Below are 22265 nucleotides of genomic sequence, written 5' to 3'. Positions count from 1 at the left end.
CGCGTGTCTTCGATGGCGTCGAGGCACCCCCTTTAAGACAAAGCTGCCACGGTGTCTTGACTTCTGATGACAGAACCCCCACTCCATTCCCAAGGCAACTCTTAGACGCCCCTGAAAATTCAAACGGCCTTCTGTCAAATTTCCGTTCTAGCAGTTTGCCTTTTAGATTGTACTGGTCCCTTGGTATCCTGCCTTCTCAGCACTGCCAACCCAGAAGAGCCTGGTGCCATAATCCGGTTTGCTTTGGGTGGGACTCGGTCCGGCCTCACTCCTGCCACAGGACCACGTGCCATGCCGCAGCTACTCCCGACTGTCCTGGTCCTTCCTCCCGTCCACCGGCTGCTCTAGTTTCAGCTCTGCCATTTCCAACCTGCTGCAAGTAACCAACCATGTCAGACTTAAATACGAGATCATCCTCACAGAGAAGCTGCAGGTAAAACAGTGTTTTCTGAGTATCTTTTATAACCCCTTTAATGCAAAGTTAACAAGAATGCTCTCTTTTCTTGAGCTATGCCTTCCCCTCCTAGTGCCTAAAGAATAGAATTTATAATGATCTCAAAGCAAGCAGGTAATTCAGGGGTCTCCATGAAGACACATAATATGTAATAAAATATTTTCAAGCCGCAAGCAAACTGGAAATAACTGAGATTCATGAAATGTATAAAAAACTCACGAGAGGGGCTGTGCTGGGATAAGAGTCCCAGAGCACAGACATTTGTATCTACACGAAGCGTCACAGCACGCTCTGAAGGATATGTGGCAGGATAGGAACAATGACAACAGATGCAGGAAATGACTTTAATTCAAATAGTTTCATGTGTGCGATCCCATGAAACTGTGGGTGACACGCAGTGACACTCCACATCGAAGACACACAGGATTAGCTTCCTTTAGCTGCTTGTTCTCCACCCTTGGCAATCCCACCTGGCCTCCTGGCTCCTGATCCCAGCCAGGTACCTTGTTTATTTCAACTACAAATATTCTTGTTCCTCTCTGTGCACATGAGCTGAGCTCATGAGCCACATCAGACCAAGGGAATTTCCTTTGTGCTCTCTGACTACAGACTCCCTACAACTCAAAAGGCAAATCAGACTCACAATCAGCTCATTATTAGTGGTGAACCTGAGGGGTGGCTACATGGCTATCAAAAAGTCCATTAACTTCCACTCTGGAATGTCATTAGCATCCCTACATGTAAATTCTCTACTCACATTATGATACTAAGATCTACCTTTCTATAAGTAACGGTTATGATTCCAGATGAGAACTAAGACCTGGGAAATCCTCAAAGGGAATGTATGTACATAAAGTTAACCCAGAAGTGACTAAATCTGGGTAAGGGATTCTTGAAGGGAATTGCCATGCTCCATGGTGAAGAACCATGAGCTTATTCCTCTCCATCACCCAACCTTGGTATAAAGGCACTAGACCAGACCAGTTCATGCTTCTAGATAATGTCTAGAAGAAAGATCATTAGCATCCTGAATTTGCCTAATGAAAATATGCAAGCTGATCAAAACCCTCCTTTTCTGGAAAACACAAACACAATGGCTATTAAAAAGCCCACTTTCTGGGTTATAACAGACCCAATACTTTTACATTTGATAGATTCAAAACAGAATACTTAGACACTGTATTGTTTTCAGATGCATTTTCCCTAATATGAATAAAAATGTTTTTAGTAAGGAATTGATGCAAGATACCATTTATGTGTTCTGACCACAATAAAGACACAGTCTATATATTTTCACACTTGTCCAAACCTCTTCAGGAATAACTGTGACTGGCCTAAAGCCTCAAGCTGTTTGTGAGGTTTTTGTCACTTGTTTGGCAACAAGATTTTAATGAGGATCTTTCTTTCATACCGTCTTAGCATACACTCATATAATAATGATGTTGCTAATCCTGCTAACTGAATGGTACTCTAAGACAATTTAAATTCTTTGTCTTTCAGTGTGATGTTAAATGTTACAAAGTTTGTATGCCTATATATAATTTAACATTAATTACCAGTAAAGATTATCAAAATAAAATTTCATTTATTTAAGTACATCTGTAGGAAATACAAATGAAAATCCGTAAACCGTAAGAACAGAGAGATTGCTAAAAAAGTTATTTCAAAATTTAAAGAAAGGTACTTTTAAAGATAACATTCCAGACTTTTTTCTTAAAAATGTCAAGAACATGGGGTGCCTGGGTGGCTCAGTCAATTCAGCGTCCGACTTCGGCTCAGGTCATAATCTGGTGGTTTATGAGTTCAAGCCCCACGTTGGGCTCTGTGCTGACAGTTCAGAGCCTGGAGCCTGCTTCAGATTCTGTGTCTCCCCCTCTTCCTCACTGCCACTCCCCCATCAGAGACACTCTGTGTCTCTCTTAAAAATAAATATTAAAAAAGAACGTCAAGAACATGATATCTATTCTTCTCAAACTACTCCAAAAAATAGAAGAGGAAGGAAAACTTGTAAATTCATGATACAAAACCAGTATTACCCTGATGCCAAAACCAGAGAAAAAACACTACAAAAAAGGAAAACTACGGGCCAATATCTCTGATGAACATAGATGCAAAAATCCTGAAAAAAATATATATATAAGTAAACCAATTTCAACAATACATTTAAAAATGCACTACAATCAAGTGAGATTTATTCCAAAGATACAAGAGTGGGTCATTACTCACAAATCAATCAATGTGATACATCACATTAACAAGACAAAGGGATCAAAAACCATATGATCATCTCAACAGATGCAGAAAAAGCATCTGACAAAATGCAACATCTGTTTATAATAAAACCTCTCAACAAAGTAGGTTCAGAGGGATCGCACCTCAACATACTAAGGTGACACATGAAAAACCCATGGCTAGCATCATAGTCAATGGTGAAAAACTAAGAGCTTTTCCTCTACCATCAGGAAGAAGACAAGGATGTCCAGTCTCACCGCTTTTATTCAACACAGTACTGGAAGTCCTAGCTGTAGTAATCAGACAAGAAAAAGAAATAAAAGGCATCCAAATCAGGAAGGAAGAATAAAACGGTCACTATTTGCACATGACATGATGTTATATATAGAAGACCCTAAATTCTCCACCAAAAAACTGTTAGAATTAATAAACTGATTCAGTAAACTTGCAGGATACAAAACTAACACATAGAAATTGGCTGGGTTTCTATCCACTGATAATGATTTAACAGAAAGAGAAATTAAGAGAATCCCACTTACAACTGCACCAAAAAGAACAAAATATTTAGGAATAAACTTAACCAAGCAGGTGAAAGACTTGTAACCTGAAAATCATAAAACACTGATGAAAGAAACTGAAGACGACACAAACGAATGGAAAGATATCCCATGCTCATGAACTGGAAGAACAAATATTGTTATAATACCCATACTACACAAAGCAACCTACAGATTTCATGAAAACCCTACCAAAATACCAACAGCATTTTTCACAGAATGAGAACAAATAACCTTAATACTGATACAGAACCACAAAAGAACCTGAACAAAGCAATCTTGAGAAGAACAAAGCTAGATCACAATTCCAGATTTAAAGATATGCTATAAAGCTTTAATAATCAAAACACTATGGTATGGGCAGAAAAACATAGATGAATTAAACAGAACAGAGAGCCCAGAAATAAATCCACACTTATACGGTCAATTAACCTTTGACAAAAGAGGCAAGAATATGCAATGGGAAAAAGACCGTCTCTTCAACAAATGATGCTGGGAAGACTGGACAGCTACATGCAAAAGGATGAAACTGGACCACTTTCTTACACCATACACAAAAATAAACTCAAAATGGATGACTAAAGACCTCAATGTGAGGCCTCAAACCATAGAACTTCTAGAAGAAAACATTAGCAGTAATCTCTTTGACATCAGCCTTGGCAACATTGTTTTTAGATATCTCTCCTGAGGCAAGGGAGACAAAAGCAAAAATAAACTATTGGGACTACATCAAAATAAAAAGCTTTTGCACAGCAAAGGAGACCATGAACAGAATGAGAAGGCAACCTATTGAATGGGAGAAGATATTTGCAAAAATCTACTATTTAAAAGAAATTAAAAAGCTTAAGGGGAATACTCAAGATTTATTATCTCTATTTATTAGAATATAAATTAATGGCAATAAGATGTGATTCCAACAAAAAGCATTTAGTATGTAACACTTGGAACAGAGATGACTTCTACTTATGGAAAGCCAAAGGACAATGACACATAAATGACACATATGACCCTGTCCAGGGTCTACAATGGTTCCTGGAGACGTTCTGGGGAGGACTGTAGAATAGGAAGATTCGAAGCTCATGTTGTCCCACGGATACAACTAGATAACATTCACATCCGTATAAAAGACCCAGAAAATGTCCCCAAGACTGGCAGAACAAACCGCACACTGAAGTGTAGAGAAGAGCCCACCTCAAAGAGGGTAGGAAGCGTGAAAACACAGTCAGGAACTAAATGGACTTGTGGGACTGTCCATTGGAGGGAGGGATGCCAGGGTTATGGGAAGGGAAAAGAAACAAACTCTTACACTGGGGATCCCACATGGGAAAGAAAAATCCCCGTAACATTTGGCTTTGAAAACCAAAGGGGCCAAATTTCATGAGTTCTTAGAATTAGCAGAATAGCTTAACACCAGGAATATTAAAAATCAGCAGGTTCAAGCTCTGGGAGAGCTGAGAGGGCAAGAGAAAACGGAGTCCCTCATCCTTAAAGAGACAGTACAACAAAGAGCCCTTAGAGATGCAGCATGGAAGCAGAAGTTTGAAAATTGGGGCATAGAGAAGGGAGAGTTATGTCACTCATCTCGGAGCCTGTCCTGGAGGGACACAGATGGCTGGGGGACTCCTCCAGGGACAAAGGAACTGGTAGAACCATTTCCCTCCCCCCATCACCTAAAATAAACACACGGCCACCTGTGAGAACCAGCCTGGCACACCACTGGCCACCTAACTGGCTATTAGTACGCCATCCCCCCTCCCGCTAGAGCAAGCTTCTGCAGAGCTGCTCCCTCCAAAGCTCTTGGCTGGAACCCATCCAAAGCAGCACCACAAGCTTCAACTGTGTAAGCAGCTGTGACAGGGGCCAGGACCACTCCAAAGGGACTCCTGTCCTGGGGAGAGGGAAAGATAACCACACACACTAGTCCGAATGCGACTCCAGCAGTGGGGTGGGGGCAGGCAGGAGTCTGATTGCAGGTCCCACCCCACCAAAAGATTCTCAGGGGCAACACAGGGAAAGCACCCTGCAGTTGGTGCTACTGTATCTCTGACAGACGCCTGTTCTGACTCAACTCAAGCCCAAGGTGGCCCCCGACTGGCCCATGAACACCACAGGGACCAAACCCTGTCCACAACAGGCAAAGAGAGCTACTGCAGACAAATGAACCGAAGGAAAAGAGGCCAAACCATAACACCAGGGTGCATGCGACACACACAGGAGACACCCCTGAAGTGCCAGGTTGTGGTGAACAGTGGATGCCGCACTGCAGGGCACTACAGGACCTATTCATTAGGCCATTACTTTCAAGAGCTGGAAACATAGCTGAGTTTCCTGACACACAGAAACAGAGTTAGACACACTGAGGACAAAGGAAAATGTCCCAAATGAAGGAACAAAATCACAGCAAGATACCTAAGGCAAATGGAGAAAAGTAACACGGCTGATAGAGAACTTAAAGTAATAAATCATAAAAAGACTCACTGGACTTGAGAAAAGAGTAGAAGACCTCAGTAAGACCCTTAACAAAGAGACAGAAAACATAAAAAAGAATCATTCAGAGATGAAGACCTCAATAAATGAAATTAAAAATAAGAATAAATCATAGACTAAAGGAAGCAGAAGAATAAATCAGTAACCTAGAGGACAGACTAATGGAAAGCAATTAAGCTGAGCAGGTTGAGAGAAAAAAAAAAAAAACAGAATGAAAAGAGGTTTAGGGAATTCAGTGACACCATCAAATATAGTAACATCCACATTATAGGGATATCAGAAAGGTAAGAGAAAGAAAAGGGGGCAGAAAATATACTTGAAGTAATAGCTGAAAATTTCCCAAATATGGGGAAGGAAACAAATCTAGGTTGAGGTCGCACAGAGTGCCCCCACAACAAAATTGACCCAAGGAATTCTGCAACAAGACACAGAATAATTAAAATGGCAAGAAGCAGTAATGAAGAGAGAATTTGAAAAGCACCAAGAGAAAACAAAACAGTTACATACAAAGGCAACCCCATAAGGCTAACAGCTATTTTTTTTAGCAGAAACTTTGCAGGCCAGAAGGGCGTGCCATGATATTCAAAGTGCTGAAAGGAAAAAAAACTTGCAGCCGAGATTACTCTATCCAGCAAAGCTATCATTCAGCATAGAAGGAGAGATAAAGAGTTTCCCAAACAAAAGTTAAAGGAATTCATTACCACTAAACCAGCCATACAAGAAATGTTAATGGGACTCCTTGAGTGGAAAGGAAATACCATAAGCAGGAATAAGAAAAGTAGAGGGCACAGAAGCACCTGGGTGGCTCAGTTAGTTGAGCATTGGACTCTTGATTTCAGCTCAGATCATGAAGCCACGGTTGTAGGATTGAGCCCCACCATGTCATGCTCCATACTAAGCATGGAGCCTGCTTACAATTCTCATTCCCTATGTCCTTCTCCCTTGCTCATGTGCTCATTCTCTCTCTCTAAAAAAAAAAAAAAAAAAAAAAAAGTTAAAAAAGAAGGAAAAGAAAAGTAGAGAGCACAAAAGCAGTAAAAATATGTGTATCTGTCAAAATCAGTCAAGGGACTCACAAAATAAAAGGATGTAAAGTATGAAACCATTTACCTAAATGTGGAGGGGAGAGGTATAAAGAATGAGTTCAAACTCAAGCAACCATAAACTTAATATAGCATATGTTAAGATGTTAGATACATCTTAATATAGCATATAGCAGAAGATGTTATACACAAGCCCCAAATCAAAAACCAGTAGTAGGCAAAAAATAAAGAGAAAGGAATCTAAATATAATACTAAAGAAAGCCAAATAACCGTGAGAAAGCAAGGGAAGAATGGAACAAAGAACTACAAAAACAACCATAAAATAAGTAACAAAACAGCAATGAGTACATACCTATAAATAATTACTTTGAATGTAAATGGACTAAAGGCTCCAAAGATATAGGGTGATGGACTGGATAAAAAAACAAGACCCATGTATATGCTGCCTATAAGAGACTTATTTCAGATCTAAAGACACATGCAAATTGAAAGTGAAGAAACAGAAAAGCATTTATCATGCAAATGGATGTGAAAGGAAGTCAGGGTAGCAATATTTCTATCAGACAAAACGGACATTAAACAAAGATTGTAATAAGAGACTAAAAAGGACATTAATCATAAAGGGGACAATTCAACAAGAAGATATAACAATTGTAAATATTCATGCACTTAACATGGGAAGACCCAAATACATAAAAGTTAATAATATAAAAGAATTAATCAATAGTAATACAATAATAGTAGGGGACTTTAATGCCCCACTTACTTCAATGGACAGATCATCCAAACAGAAAATCAACAAGGAAACAGTGGCTTTGAATGATAACATTGGACCAGACAGGCCTAACAGATGTATTCAGAATACAGCAGAATACACATTCTTCTCAAGTGCACATGGAATATTCTCCAGAAGAGAGCAAATATTAGGCCACAAAACAAGTCTCAACAAATCCAAAAAGACTGAAGTCATACCATGCGTCTCTTCTGACTACAATGCTATGAAACTAGAAACAAACTTCAAGCAACAATCTGAAAAGAGTAGAGATAAATGGAGATTAAGTTGCATGTTACTAAACAATGAAGGGGTCAACCTAGAAATCAAGGAAGAATTCAAAAAAACGTATGGAGACAAATGAAAACCAACAGTTCAAAATCTTTAGAATGTAGCAAAAGTGGTTCTAACAGGGAAGTTTGTAGCAATACGGGCCTCACTCAAGAAGCAAGAAAAATAAACAACTTGTTACTACATCTCAAGGAGCTAGAAAAAGAACAAAATCCAAAACCAGCAGAAGGAAAGATATAATAAAGATTAGAACACAAATAAATGAAATAGAAACTAAAACAAACAATAGAACAGATCAATGAAACCAGGAGGTGGTTCTTTGAAAAGAACTGATAAAACTTCAGCCAAATTCATCAAAAAAACAAAAACAAAAAAAAAAACAGAGAGAGAGAGAGCACTGGGGCACCTGGGTGGCTCAGTCAGTTAAGTGTCTGACTTCAACTCAGGTCATGATCTCGTAGCTCATGAGTTTGAGCCACGCACTGGGCTCTGTGCTGGTGTTGCAGAGTCTACGTGGGATTCTCTCTCTCCCCACCACCTCTCTCTCTGCCCCTTCCCCACCTGCGTGCTCTCTTGAAATTAATAAACTTAAAGAAAAATACTCAAATAAAATCAGAAAAGAGAAGAAATAACAACCAATACCACAGAAATACAAATAAGACAGTATTATGAAAAATTATATGGCAACAAACTGGACAACCTAGAAGAAATAGAGAAATTCCTAGTCGTCTATAACCTACAAGGAAGAAATAGAAAATTTGAACAGACTGACTACCAGTAATGAAATGGAATCACTAATCAAAAAACTCCCGATAAACAGAAGTGCAGGACCATACAGCTTCATGGGTAAATTTTACCAAACATTTAAAGAAGAGTTAATACCTATTCTTCTCAAACTATTACAAAAAATGGAAAAGGAAAGAAAGCTTCCAAATTCATTCTGTGAGGCCAGCATCACCCTGATATCAAAACCAGATAAAGACACTACCCAAAAAAAGGGAACTACAGGCCAATACCTCTGATGAACATAGATGCAAAAATGCTCAACAAAATATTAGTAAACTGAATCCAACAATACATTTAAAAAATCACTCACCAGGATCAAGTGGGATTTATTCCTGAGATGTTAGGGTGGCTCAATATTTGCAAATCAATCAATGTGATACCTCACATCAATAGGAGAAAGGATAAAAACCATATGATCATCAATAGATGCAGAAAAAAGCATCTGACAAAGTACAACATTCATTCATGACAACTCTCAACAAAGTAGATTTAGAGGAAATATACCTCAATATTATAAAGGCCATATATGAAAAACCTACAGCTAATATATATATTTTTTTAATGTTTATTTTTGAGAGAGAAAAACAGAGCACAAGTGGGGTTGGGGCAGAGAGAGGGGGAATCAGAAGCAGGCTCCAGGCCTGCTGTCAGCACACAGCCTGACACAGGGCTCAAACTCACAAACCATGAGATCACGACCTGAGCCAAAGTTGGACACTTAACTGACTGAGCCACCCAGGCGTCCCAAGCTAACATCTTATTCACAGTGCAAAACTGACAGCTTTTCCCCTAAGATCAGGAACAAGACAAGGATGTCCACTCTCACCATTTTTATTCGACATAGTACTGGAAGCCCTATCTGCAGCAATCAGAAAAGAAAAAGGAATAAAAGGCATCCAAATCAGTATGGAAGAAGTAAAACATTCACTATTTGCAGATGACATGATACTGTATATAGAAAACCCTTAATACTCCCCCCAAAATCTTACTGGTAACTGAGTTCAGCAAGGTCACAGGATACAAAATCAATTTAAAGAAGTCTGTTGCATTTCTATACACTAATAATGAAGGAGCTAACAGAGCAAATAAGAAAACAATCCCATTTGCATCTGCACCAAAAACTATAAACCCTGAAAGCTATAAAACACTGATGAAAGAAATTGAAGACAGAAACAAATGGAAAGACATCCTATGCTCACAGATTGGGAAAACAAACATTGTTAAAATGTCTGTACTACCCAAAGCCATCTACAGATTTTACACAATCTCTGTGAAAATACCAACAACGTTTTTCACACAATCCTAAAATTTGTATGAAACCACAAAAGGCCCCAAACAACCAAAGCAATCTTGAAAAAGAAAACAAAACTATGTGCCACAATCCCAGATTTCAATTTATACTGCAAAGCCGTAGTAATCAAAACAGTATGGCTCTGGCATAAAAATAAACAGAGACCAAAGGAACAGAATAGAGAGCCCAGAAATAAACCCACACTCATATGGTCAATTAACCTTTGACAAAGCTGGAAAGAATATGCAATAGGAAAACGACAGTCTCTTCCACAAATGGTGTCAGAAAAACTGTACAGCAAGATGCAAAAGAATGAAAATGAACCACTTTCTTACACCATACACAAAAATAAACTCAAAATGGATTAAAGACCTGAAACCATAAAAATCCTAGAAGAGAGCACAGGCAGTAATTTCTCTCACACTGGTTGTAGCTATGTTTTTCTGGATATGCCTCCTGAGGCAAGGGAAATAAAAGCAAAAATAAACTACTGAGACTATATCAAAATAAAAAGCTTCTGCACAGGAAAGGAAACAAGCAACAAAACTAAAAGACAACCTACTGAATGGGAAATGATATTTGCAAATGACCTATCCAATAAAGGGTTAGTATCCAAAATATATAAAGAACTTCTACAACTCAACACCAACAAAACCCAAATTATCTGATTAAAAAATGGGCAGAAGACACGAACAGACATTTCTCCAAAGAAGACATACAGATAGCCACAAGACACAAGAAAAGATACTCAGCATTACTCATCATCAGGAAAATGCAAATCAAAACTACAATGAGATGTCACTGACACCTGTCAGAATGGCTAAAATCAAAAACTAAAGAAACAACATGTTGACAAGGATGTGGACAAAAAGGAACCCTCGTGCACTGCTGGTAGGAATGCAAACTGGTTCAGGCACTGTAGAAAACAGTATGGAGGTTCCTTCGAAGATTAAAAACAGAAAGACCATATGATCCATTGGTTATACTACTGGGTGTTTACCCAAAAACTACATAAACACTAATCGGAAGGGATACATGCCCCCCTATGCTTACTACAGCATGATGTACAATAACCAAATTATGGAAGTAGCCCAAGTGCCTGTGGATAACTAAACGGATAAAGAAGATGTGGTGTGTGTACACACACACACACACACACACACACACACACACACACACACAGAGAGAGAGAGAGGAATATTATTCAGCCACAAAAAAGAATGAAATCTTGCCATTTGCAACAGCATGGATGAATCTAGAGAGTATATGCTATAGATTATAATGTTATACAAATAATATAGAACAAAAAAGGTCAGAGAAAGAAAAATACCGTATGAATTTGCTTGGATGTGGAATTTAAGAAACAAATTACCAAAGGTAAAATGAGACAAACCAAAAAAACAGATTTTAACTCTAGAGAACAAACTGATGGTTATCGGCGGGGGGGGGGGGGGGGCGTGAAACGAGTGAAGGGCATTAAGAGTACACTTATCTTGACAAGCACTGAGCAATGTACAGAACTGTTGCTTCACTGTATTGTACCCCTGACATCAATAGAACACCATGTGTTGTCTACACCGGAATTAAAATTGTTTAAATTAAAATTAAAAAATAAATTATGTATAAAGCTGTAAAAAATAAGTAAGTAATACATAAATAGATACGTAAAATGGTTCTTAACTCATTTCTCCACTAGAAGAAACTGATTTCAGGAAGCCGTTTGTTTTGTTTTCCCATTTTCCCATGTACCTTCCTAATTTTTTCCAAGGTATTTAAAGGTGTTAATAACAGCAATAAGAATAAAATGATAATGGCAAGTAAAATACACTGGTTATTTATTACGTACCAGAAGCTATGCCAAGCACATTTGTTAGCTCACTTGAAATATTAGCTCACTTGAACTATTCTTATGTTCATTTACCAGATGAGGAAACTGACCTTTAGGTTGATGTCACATTTCCAAGATCATAGAGCTTGGCACAGAGCTTGGCATAGAGCTTGGACCAGGCCTTTACTAATTCTGGAAAAAATACCCGTAACTACTGTCAAATCCCACTTACTCCTTCCATGGTAAGAACACAGGACACATCTCCACACCTGGCTGAAATTTCCATGGTCACAAAACAGACTAAACCCAAGCCAGTCAGCTCACATGAGGTCACAACTGAGACCTGGGTGACGGGTGGCTCAGCACACCCTATCATCACCACACGAAAAAATACAGTGCAGCTTGCTGCTCGGTTTTATGCTACTTAGCAATCACCTGAAATAAGGTAACATCAGATACCTTCCTCGCTCTCTGGCCCCACCCGTTTTCTAGAATTCCTATAAAATATAAATATTTAAAATGAGGATTTTGCACGTTAGAAAGTGGCTTCTCCGAAGGGAACCTCATGAAATGCTAAATTTGGTGTTTCAGAGTTTAAGTGCTACCAGAATTTGAAAGGTAGACATCAGCATAGCCTAGTGTTGCTGAGGAAAGCATCAAACCACCCCACCTTTGTAAAAAGACTGCATGTAAGAGGTGCTTTAAGTCTCCCCAGATCGCAGAATCCACCATCGTGAATAACAGCAGAGGTGGAGGCTTTAGGTGACAAAGCAAGAGAAAGAGAGGCAAATGAGCTTGGTTCGTACCATACATTTTTGTCACACATTTCCTCTTTGCTCCCTCACAGCCTCCAACGTTAAAAGACCCATCATTAACAGGCACTGGTCAAAGCGGCTAAGCAAGCGGCCCGCCTCTGATCACGGGTCCTTCTAGGCTCCCTTGCCATCTCCTGGTGGACGCTCTGCCCTCTCCCTCCCCTAAGGAGAAGCAGGACCACACAAAAGTAGGATCAAATGCTTTTAATAACGCAAGCTATACAGGCAACAGACTAACCTCCCGTGCCTTTTCATTTTTGCTAGAGGTTTTACAGCCTCCTCTGGGGGGAGAAATATGAGCCACCAGTGGCCATTTACCACAATTCATGGAGGGTCCACGGAAGGATGAGCTGCCTTGTTCCAAACTTCTGGGACTGAAACGGTCAGAGTGGGGAGGACTTCACGGGCCACTTAATCTGAACTCTTACTCGATGCAGAAGATCCTTGTCAATCCATCTCTCTGTTTAAACACTGACAAAAAAGTCCTTATCTCCCAAGGTAGCCAACTCCTGCGCGTGTGCGTGTTGCGTGCGTGTTGCAGGTGTGTGGCGTGTTGGGGGAAGGATTTATAGCCTGGGGGAAAAACCAGTAAATCTAATGCCGCTTCCTCATCAAATACTACAGGAAATAACATCCCTGTTGTTCCCTTGTCCTGGTTCAGAGCCAGTGTGAAAGCTGTTCCCTCCTCCTTATTGGACATCACTTCCAGATTACTGACAAAACGTGGTCACGCTCCTCATAATCTTCTGGTTTGTCAAATTTATTCATGTTTTTAACACCTTGCTTTGCTCCCAAAAGGATCTAAAAGAGCTCGGCGCCTCCCTTATAAAACAACATCTGTAAGGAAGGTAGGTTTTTCAAATTCTAACACAGTAGGCAATTCAAATATGAAAATAACTATGGCTATGTCTTAACAAAAGTAAGTATGTATATAAATATATAACAAAAATCCTTTGTAGGGAGTCATTACAAGCATGACACATCACTAGCCATTCCCCACTCTGGTCTTCTCTTAGCTAAAGCCAAAAATATTTTTACCCAAGCAAAAAATAGCCTTTGACACCAGTGAAAGCCACTTATCAGCTTTCTTTTCCTCGAATACAGTCACATCAACAACCAAAGCAGAAACACTGTTCTGTGAAGTACTATGCAGCCACTAAAAGAAAGTACACTGATAGGGAATGATCTCTAGAACTCAAAATGAAAAACAGCTAAGGTGCGGCACCACACGGTAGACCATGTGACCATTTCTGTTTAGAATCCACACACATTTGTGTACGTGCGCATGTGTATGTATCTATATAGACAGATGTTTACACAGACACAAAATGGCTGTGGAATAGCAAGTAAGAAACTGGTCATTGTGGTTGCTTCAGAGGAGGAAAAGCGGGGATCGGGGGGCCAAGAAATAAAGAAACACATCTGTACTGTGTTTGGGTAGTCTACACATGGGTCAACCTTCCAAAATGTAATTTAAAAAAAGCAAGCAAGCAAGCAATAGCTTTGGGTGGAGGAGTGGAGTCCAGCTTCGGCTTTGATGAGCAGCTTTGCTGAGCAGCATGAAAAACTACAATTCGTGCAACTCCCTTCTGAAGCAAGTGCTTTTCCCTGAACTCTGCTCAGCAACCACTTAGCAGCGACCCTTCTGTGTATCACTGAGAACATCCGTTCCTCACACTCTGGGGATACTTCTGCACATAGGCCTTAATTTCATTAAATGTGAGTTGTTCTCAAATACAAATTTGGACATTCCTTTTCACCAAATAGCTACATAGATCCTCCTGTTCCCATTATACCGATGCCAAACGAAAAGCACCATTCCAAGGTAAAATGACACTATCAAAAGTCACACTATTGGCTTTCTTGTAATTTGACACAGTCACAAAAACTGCCAAAACGAAAGAAATCTGACAATAATACGTGCTACCTTACTCCTAAATAGGTCCAAATTCTCAGTTTTAAGAAGAAGAAAAAAAAAGAGAATAAAAGACGTATTATGCTAAATTTAATTAGATATTTAATAAGTATAGTATCCCTAGTCAACAAGGCAAATCGATCCTTTCAGTTCTGGCTGCAGTTTATTTAAAGACTTTACAATGTTACTACTTAAGAGTAAGTCCTATGGAGGTGTTATCTCACCATTTATATTTTCACAACACTTATGATATTGTTATCACACTCTTAAAATAAATGAAAAGCCCATGCCACATTTCAGACCAATGTAATGCTACAGATTCCAATTTTATTTCTAGAAATATACATTAAAATAATTCTGTATTGCTCAGTTTATTGTTGCAATGTTGAACATTAAAAAAAAGTAAAACTAAGGTTTTTGTTTTGTTTTGTTCTGTTTTAGGTCCCTGGTACACTTGGAAAGCAGAAGTTTAATTGCTTGGCTTTAACCTTAGGCACCAGAAAACAGAACAGGATAAAATTCTGACAACAATAGCGTTTTATGACAAAATTATTATGCTTTTAATTTTCTATTAAATTGTGATTTATTACTAGCTTGCTACTTTAAAAATTAGTTTGTGTACAGAATGAATTTAGTGGTGCATTTAATGAGACAAGAAGGTAGGATGATGAACATGAAAAGATTATTTCACATCGTAGTGCATGAGCTATTTGATAATTCTAACATAGTACAAAAGAAAGCTTCTCTCTAGATTGATCATGGTTCAGTTAACATCACTGAATATCTAATACCTCCAACTCAATTAATTCTCACCTGATTAAGATCAGACTGATATTCAAACTAAATCATCTCTCCAGTCAAGTAGAAATCAATATTTCTGATTTTACTTTTAAATTACAATAGAAAATAAAATGCACGCATCTTCAATATGCCAAGAGTAGCTTTTCTATTCTAGTCTACCATGGCATGGATAACCAGTTGATTAAAGAATTATTCTAATTTGAGCACCGATATGTAGCAGAATCTGATTAATTTGAACACAGAGATGGAATAAAGTAATTAAATATATCTTATACAGGGCAAATAGAAAATTGACATAAAGTAAACTTGACTTCTTTAAAACAAACCTCACTATTTATCAGCTCAAGTAGTTAGGAACATGTTTTTACTAAAGACTGATCACTCTGAGAGAAGAAAGAGTCTTATTTAGGTACAGATATTTGTAAGATGGGCAGACACAGTTCTTTTAAAATCAAACTCTTTCTGCCACTGTGATCTCCAAAAAACATGCACCTACCTAAAGACAACCAAACATGACTTTTCCAGAAAAAAAGACATACTGACCCATTCTTGCTAGACAGGGTAAAAATTAGTGAATCCTAACAGAACCAAATGCTTACATATTTGTAACTCTTACTCCTGAAGAGAATAATAGGTTTTCCTCCTCTTTCTTCCTTAATGTCACTTCAAATTTAAGATGGAGAAGAGTAAAGTCAAATTATTTGTTGGAGTAACTGAATACAAAGTATTGTTTTGCTTGTTAGCAAACTCAGTAACTCAGAGGAAAATGACAGAAAATTTTCAAATTTCAAATACACTGAAGCAAAGCAAAATCACAGTTAATGTACTGTTAGAATTGAAACTACTACAATTTAGAGAATACTTAGTGTGTGCCATTGTGCATTAGATATTTAATATATACTATGTACATGTCACATATAAAATACTTTTATAAAATACTTCATATATGAAGATATATTTATGTAAAAAATATATTTCACATACATTATTCTCAAACCTCACAAAATGGGTTATTACTACTACTAAATAACTCATAGATATTACCTACCTTAGATGTACCTTTTCAGGTGTCTTAGATATATCTATTCATAGAAAAGAACATGAAGAACCAAAAGTTATGCAAATTAGTCTGGAAATAAAAACTTCCAAAATTCATACCCTATGTGAAACAGCCACAGAAGTTACAGACCATGGCTAAGGGCATTAAAATTTAGATTTTATGTTAAGATAGGAATCTCTCCGAAGAAACAGAATCTGATGCTGGGCTGCCTGTACAACTTGCATGCATGGATGCAACTTGGAAGTTGGGCCATTTGCATGTTATACACAAAAGGATATTCTTTGTTTTCATGAAAGACTCGGTTCTATTTTTGTTGAACCACACAGACATTTCAGTTTGATTTTCTTATGACCGAAACACATTTTTGGAGAAATATTTATTATGTATATATACAAAGAATATATATGTGTGTGTGTGTGTGTGTACATATATACATATATATATGTGTGTCTGTGTGTGTGTGTGTGTATATACATATATACATATACACACACACACACAAATATTGGTAAACATTATATAGAGAGAGAGACAGAGACAGAGACAGAGGGAGACAGAGAAAGGGAAAGAGAGAGAGAAAGTAACAGTACAAGCAGAAAGACTATAATGAACCAATGCACATGCCCCCCTGTTTAAAGGTACAGTAGAACTATCTTCCTTGCAGGAATGGAAACATCATTACCAGATCTGAGGATTTATACCTTTTTTTAGGCTGGAATTTTTGTTTTATGTAAAATGCTGTAATTTTCAATAGTTTAGCTAACTTTGTTTTCAAAGACACTGCACAGAGGAAAAACAAAATATGTCTGCACAATGGCTCCTGGTTGAAAGCTGATGGTCTGTGTCATAGACTTGAAAGGCTTTCTTGAACACTTCACTAGAATAATTATGCACATGAGGTTATCCCTTCAAAAACTACTATCACCCAATAACTACTACAGCCGTTGTTTCATAATTATTCTAAGTAACTGCAGCCCTAGAGGCGAGGAATTAAAGGCAGACTCCCCAGTCCCTAACTCTCCAGGCCTCATCCTTTCCACGGTGTCATGAAAAGCCATCTTGGTCATGATAGACTTAGCATGTTTGCTTCCCTTCAGGAACCAACTACAAGGAATCAAAATGGGCCCTTAACTGACAGTTTACAGTTCCTTCAGGCTAATAAGCCTTCTCTCTAAATTAATGCTCCAAGAAGCACTTGAGATAAGAGTGTTCCCTTTGATGGATGCTACTTTATAAAATAAAGGGGTTTCTTTTGCTGGCATACTAAATTACCAGACACTCAGTAAACTAACAAAGTTTGCTGCCTTCAAAAATGTCCAGTGGCTCCGCAAAGCAATGACACACTTAAAATGTTAAACAATACAAAACAAAACCGCAATTACGAAAAAAACGACCACAAATATCACATGACGGTAACAGACTAACTGGCTAAAGAGGGCATGCGCAATGGCTACTAATACCAGTTCGAAGGTAGTGAAAGGACTCATCTCACAGTCAGCCTACTTGAAAGGCAGCACAAAATTTAAAGGACTACTCCAACTATCGTGAAGATAGCAGAATTCCAAGAAATGTAAAACAGCAATCTCTATTCCCCCCCCCCAAAAGTAGTCTATTAAGCAATCTGTGAGTACAAAGGATAAAATGAAAAATTCATTAAAATACATCTGATAATTTTTACATTCCCAGAATCCAATGTAAGAGTGATTAATTATACTCATGCAAAAAGCATTATGGCAAAATCTAACAGGTCAACAACATGGAGGTTGGTCTTAAGCTATTTAAAAGATGCTGCCAAATAAGAATTTTACCTTTGTTCTATATTTACTAGTAACTTTCACTGAGATAGTAAAAGTAAAATATAAAATATTTAAAGTATAAAAATAAAAAAAGGATTTGGAAATTTTCCGTCATGAGAAAAAAGTAGAGAAAGTAGCTGTCACGAAGTCCTATTTGTTAGATTCCACAAAGAATATTTTTAATTTTAAAACAGAATGTCAACAGGGTTGATTGAAATAAAGAGAAATAAATTAATGCTAAATAATTACTAAGGAAGTTTTGTTTATGGAAATGAATAATTCAGTGTTTTACAAAGTAAATTCAAACAGCAGCTGCTTTGCTGACATTAAGCTTTCTCAAAATACACAAACTTTAAAACTAGAGAATCATCATTTTTTTTTATGTCAAACAAAGTTATTTCCTAGGTCTTCTGGTTTTAGTATAAAATATTACATGGTTACAAGGGTGACCGACCAACTGTTTAAGGAGCCTCAGCATTACATTTTTCACGGGAGGATATCTGTCACATTCTCGTTAACTGAATATATGCATAAATCCTGGCTTGTTAAGTCTTATCACAGCTGGGGGAGAAAGGAATTCGGATTTCTAACAATCTGTTCCCAATCCACTTGGTCCAGGGTTTTATTCAGATATAGATATATAGATAACCTATAGATATATAGGTTTATATAGATGAAATGCATACTGTAATCGATATTTCCTATTTCATTTTTTAAAATGTTTATTTTTGAGGGGTGCCTGGGTGGCTCAGTCGGTCAGTTAAGTGTCCGGCTTCGGCTCAGGTCATGATCTCGTGGTTTGTGGGTTTGAGTCCCACGTCAGGCTCTGTGCTGACAAGCTCAGAGCCTGGAGCCTGCTTCACATTCTGCCTGGCTGGCTGGCTGGCTGTCTGTCTGTCTGTCTTCCTCTCTCTCTCTGCTCCTTCCCTGCTTAGATCTCAAAATAAATGTTATGGTTGCCCTGAACTCCACTGCAGCTCCATTGCTGTCTCCCAACCACTACTTGCTCCCATGTACGGCAAAAGAGCCCTTTCTCCTTCAAAGAGAAATGGGCTCAAAACACAGTTTAAAGAAACTGCATACGTTACCAATTAAGCTCATGTTTACTAAATCATGTATCCATAGCTTTATCCAAAATTATTTTATCCAAATAACTGATCCATACAAACAGTATCTCATAATAACAGCGAATGGATACAGAAACTTTAAAAATAATGTTGCCGGTGCCCTGAAAGACCAATCTGAAAATAAGAGATTTCCAAACAGTCACATAAGACAAAAAGAAAACCCTAAGATTTTTTTTAGGTTTGTCTATTGCACCATGCAAACGGCAGTCTGCAGTTTTAGTGAACCAGGAATACTGCAAACAGTATTTATTTTTAAAAATGAGAGGCACCTGGGTGGCTCAGTCAGTTGAGCCTCCGATTTGGGCTCAGGTCATGATTTCACAGTTCATGAGTGCAAGAGCCGCATCAGGCTCTGTGCTGACAGCTCAGAGCCTGGAGCCTGCTTCGGATTCTGTGTCTCCCTCTCTCTCTGCCCCTTCCCAACTCACGCACGTACGCATTCTCTCTCTCCCTCTCTCTCTCAAAAATAAACATTTTAATTTTTTTAATGTTTATTTATTTGTGAAAGAGACAGAGCATGAGCAGGGAAGGAGCAGAGAGAGAGAGAAAGACAGACAGACAGACAGACAGACAGACAGACAGACAGGCAGAATGTGAAGCAGGCTCCAGGCTCTGAGCTTGTCAGCACAGAGCCTGACGTGGGACTCAAACCCACAAACCACGAGATCATGACCTGAGCCAAAGCCGGACACTTAACTGACCGACTGAGCCACCCAGGCACCCCTCAAAAATAAACATTTTAAAAAATGAAATAGGAAATATCGATGTACAGTATGCATTTCATCTATATAAACCTATATATCTATATAAATATATTTCTATTTGCCCAAGTCCTGTTCTAGGCACTTGGCACAAATGAGTAAAACAAACTCAAGATCTCTGCCCTTGTGAAGCTCTGTGAACAGAAGAGACAGACAAGAGACATAATATTGTATAGTATGTTCAAATATGGTTAAGGGTTACAGGGAAAAAGGAGAGAGAGGTGAGGCACATTATGGGAGGGTGGAGACAGTGGGCTGCATTTGACATAGGGTCCTCAAGGTAGGCCCCTCTGAGAATTTGGGGGAAAAACTTAAAAGGGGTGAAGGAATCAGTATCACTTATATACCCAATGATAGTATAATATAAATGCTGTAGCTTCTAATTCTATACATGACAGATTAAAAAAAAAAAATACTTATAAGGAAAACAGACCGGAAGAAATAATAACTGTGGCTAAAACTAAATTTCAAGAACTGGATTCCAAAGCACAATACAGGTGTCCAGTCCACCAGCCAAAGGGGAGGGGACAGGCTACTGATGAAGTTGCCCTTGTGGAAATCAGACAGGGCTTAATCTTAAGATGTCACTAAAATGAAAATAAAGACTAAAGACAAAAGAAAGACACAAAAAGTGATTTAAAATCTTAAAGCAAAAATGAGCTCAGATCAAAATGCATCTATCGAAAAAACATTGTTCACTAAAAGATATTTCTAGGGCAGCAAAAGGTGAAAAGAGCATTCTCCGCCTCTTCTAGAATCTACAGATTCTTTTGTTTTTCTAAAATATCCATACCATAAGTCAAGCGTCCCTGTAACTTCTACCTGGGTTACAAGAGAAAGAAGAAATAAGTTTAGTTAATTAACCCAAGGCTGCTTTCTACCATAATTAGCTCCCTGTCTGGGAATGACACATCTAGAAGTAGCCCTATTACACCTATGTCCTCTATTGTTTTTAGTCAGAGAACACAGACATATTTCCTTAAAGAGAAAGTGGGGAAAATAATGTGAACACATCCTAGGTGAAAGTTATTTTCTCAATTCATAAGAATGAAATAGCATGAGCAAATTTAGGATGTCTGGTATTACTACTTTGTGTTGACTTTTACTTATCTACGTTAGTTTCCGTTCGTGCTTTAACTTACAATTAGAGAGTTCTATTTCCTTCTCTTTATGAAATGCAAGTAGTAGTTAACTTCTGATACTTATCAATATCCACACAGCTATATAAATACTTTATCTTACTTATTTAGTAAAATCCTATGAAAAATTTCCTCAAATCCATCTGAAATGGTTGGTAAAACTTTATTTCTCCTATATTATAGAAGAAAGAGAGTTATTTCATATGACAAAAAGGAAATATTATCCCCACATTTTGCTACTTAACCACATAAGCTACCACTTCAAGCTATTCTGTAAGAAAATAAAGCAACAGGAATTTTTGCATATGAATGGGGAAAAAAAAAGAAGCATGCCTCTGTTTTGTACACACAACAAATGAGTCAGGGTCTCATAATTGCAATGCCAGTCCTGTAACTGTTTTTGATGGAATTCATTAATGTAATTACCCCAGAACTGGCATTAGGTATTACTAAAGGGCATGCAAGTTATGGTAGACAAGGAGATCCTGTGAAAGCACTTCTTACATAGCTGGGCATTAATATTTTAAAGGCCTTTTTTAAAAAGAAGTCACTAACTTCACATTTAGTTTACCCAATTAAAATGCGTTCTTCAAAAAAATAACAAATACCCTCTTCCCTTATTTGAAACCCATACAGTTCAAATTTCATCACACATCCAAATTACACAAGGTCTTAGAAAGGAAATTAACACAAACTCTATAGGACTAAAGGGTTTTTGAGTTAGAAAAAGAATATTTTTACAAGGCATATGTTTTGCTTTAAAACTGTTTGTAATACCATGTATTAGAAACCTCAGACACAAAGCAAATTTTTGTTAAAAGCTGGGTTCTTCTTATCTATGTCTCACCCCACTGACCTCAAACTTAATGCGTCCAGGCCCACTGCTTTGTGCAAATCACTGAAGTCAAACTTTTGGCATCGTCATACTCTTCTTCAGGGGTCATCTTTCCAGTAACCAAGTGCTGCTTCTCATTTTCACTGGCATCTCCCTGAAACAAGCCCTCTACTGGTAGCTTAATCAAAGGAAAAGCATCCCCTTCCTTTCATACCTCCTCCTCCATGCCGCCATCCCCCATAAATAGAATGTTCCCCAAGTTCCTGTTAATATG

General features: G+C 38.1%; 1 protein-coding gene across 2 annotated transcripts in view; it reads right to left on the bottom strand.

The window, feature by feature from the left end:
- Positions 1-22265, bottom strand: part of CMC1 (C-X9-C motif containing 1) — an 87468-nt gene that overhangs the window by 3791 nt on the left and 61412 nt on the right. The gene's annotated exons all lie outside the window — the stretch shown is intronic.

Source organism: Acinonyx jubatus, chromosome C2 (genome assembly GCF_027475565.1).
Source record: "Acinonyx jubatus isolate Ajub_Pintada_27869175 chromosome C2, VMU_Ajub_asm_v1.0, whole genome shotgun sequence".
Lineage (NCBI taxonomy): Eukaryota > Metazoa > Chordata > Mammalia > Carnivora > Felidae > Acinonyx > Acinonyx jubatus.
The sequence above is the reverse complement of the archived record's forward strand: the minus strand, read 5'-3'. Positions and strand labels throughout refer to the sequence as shown.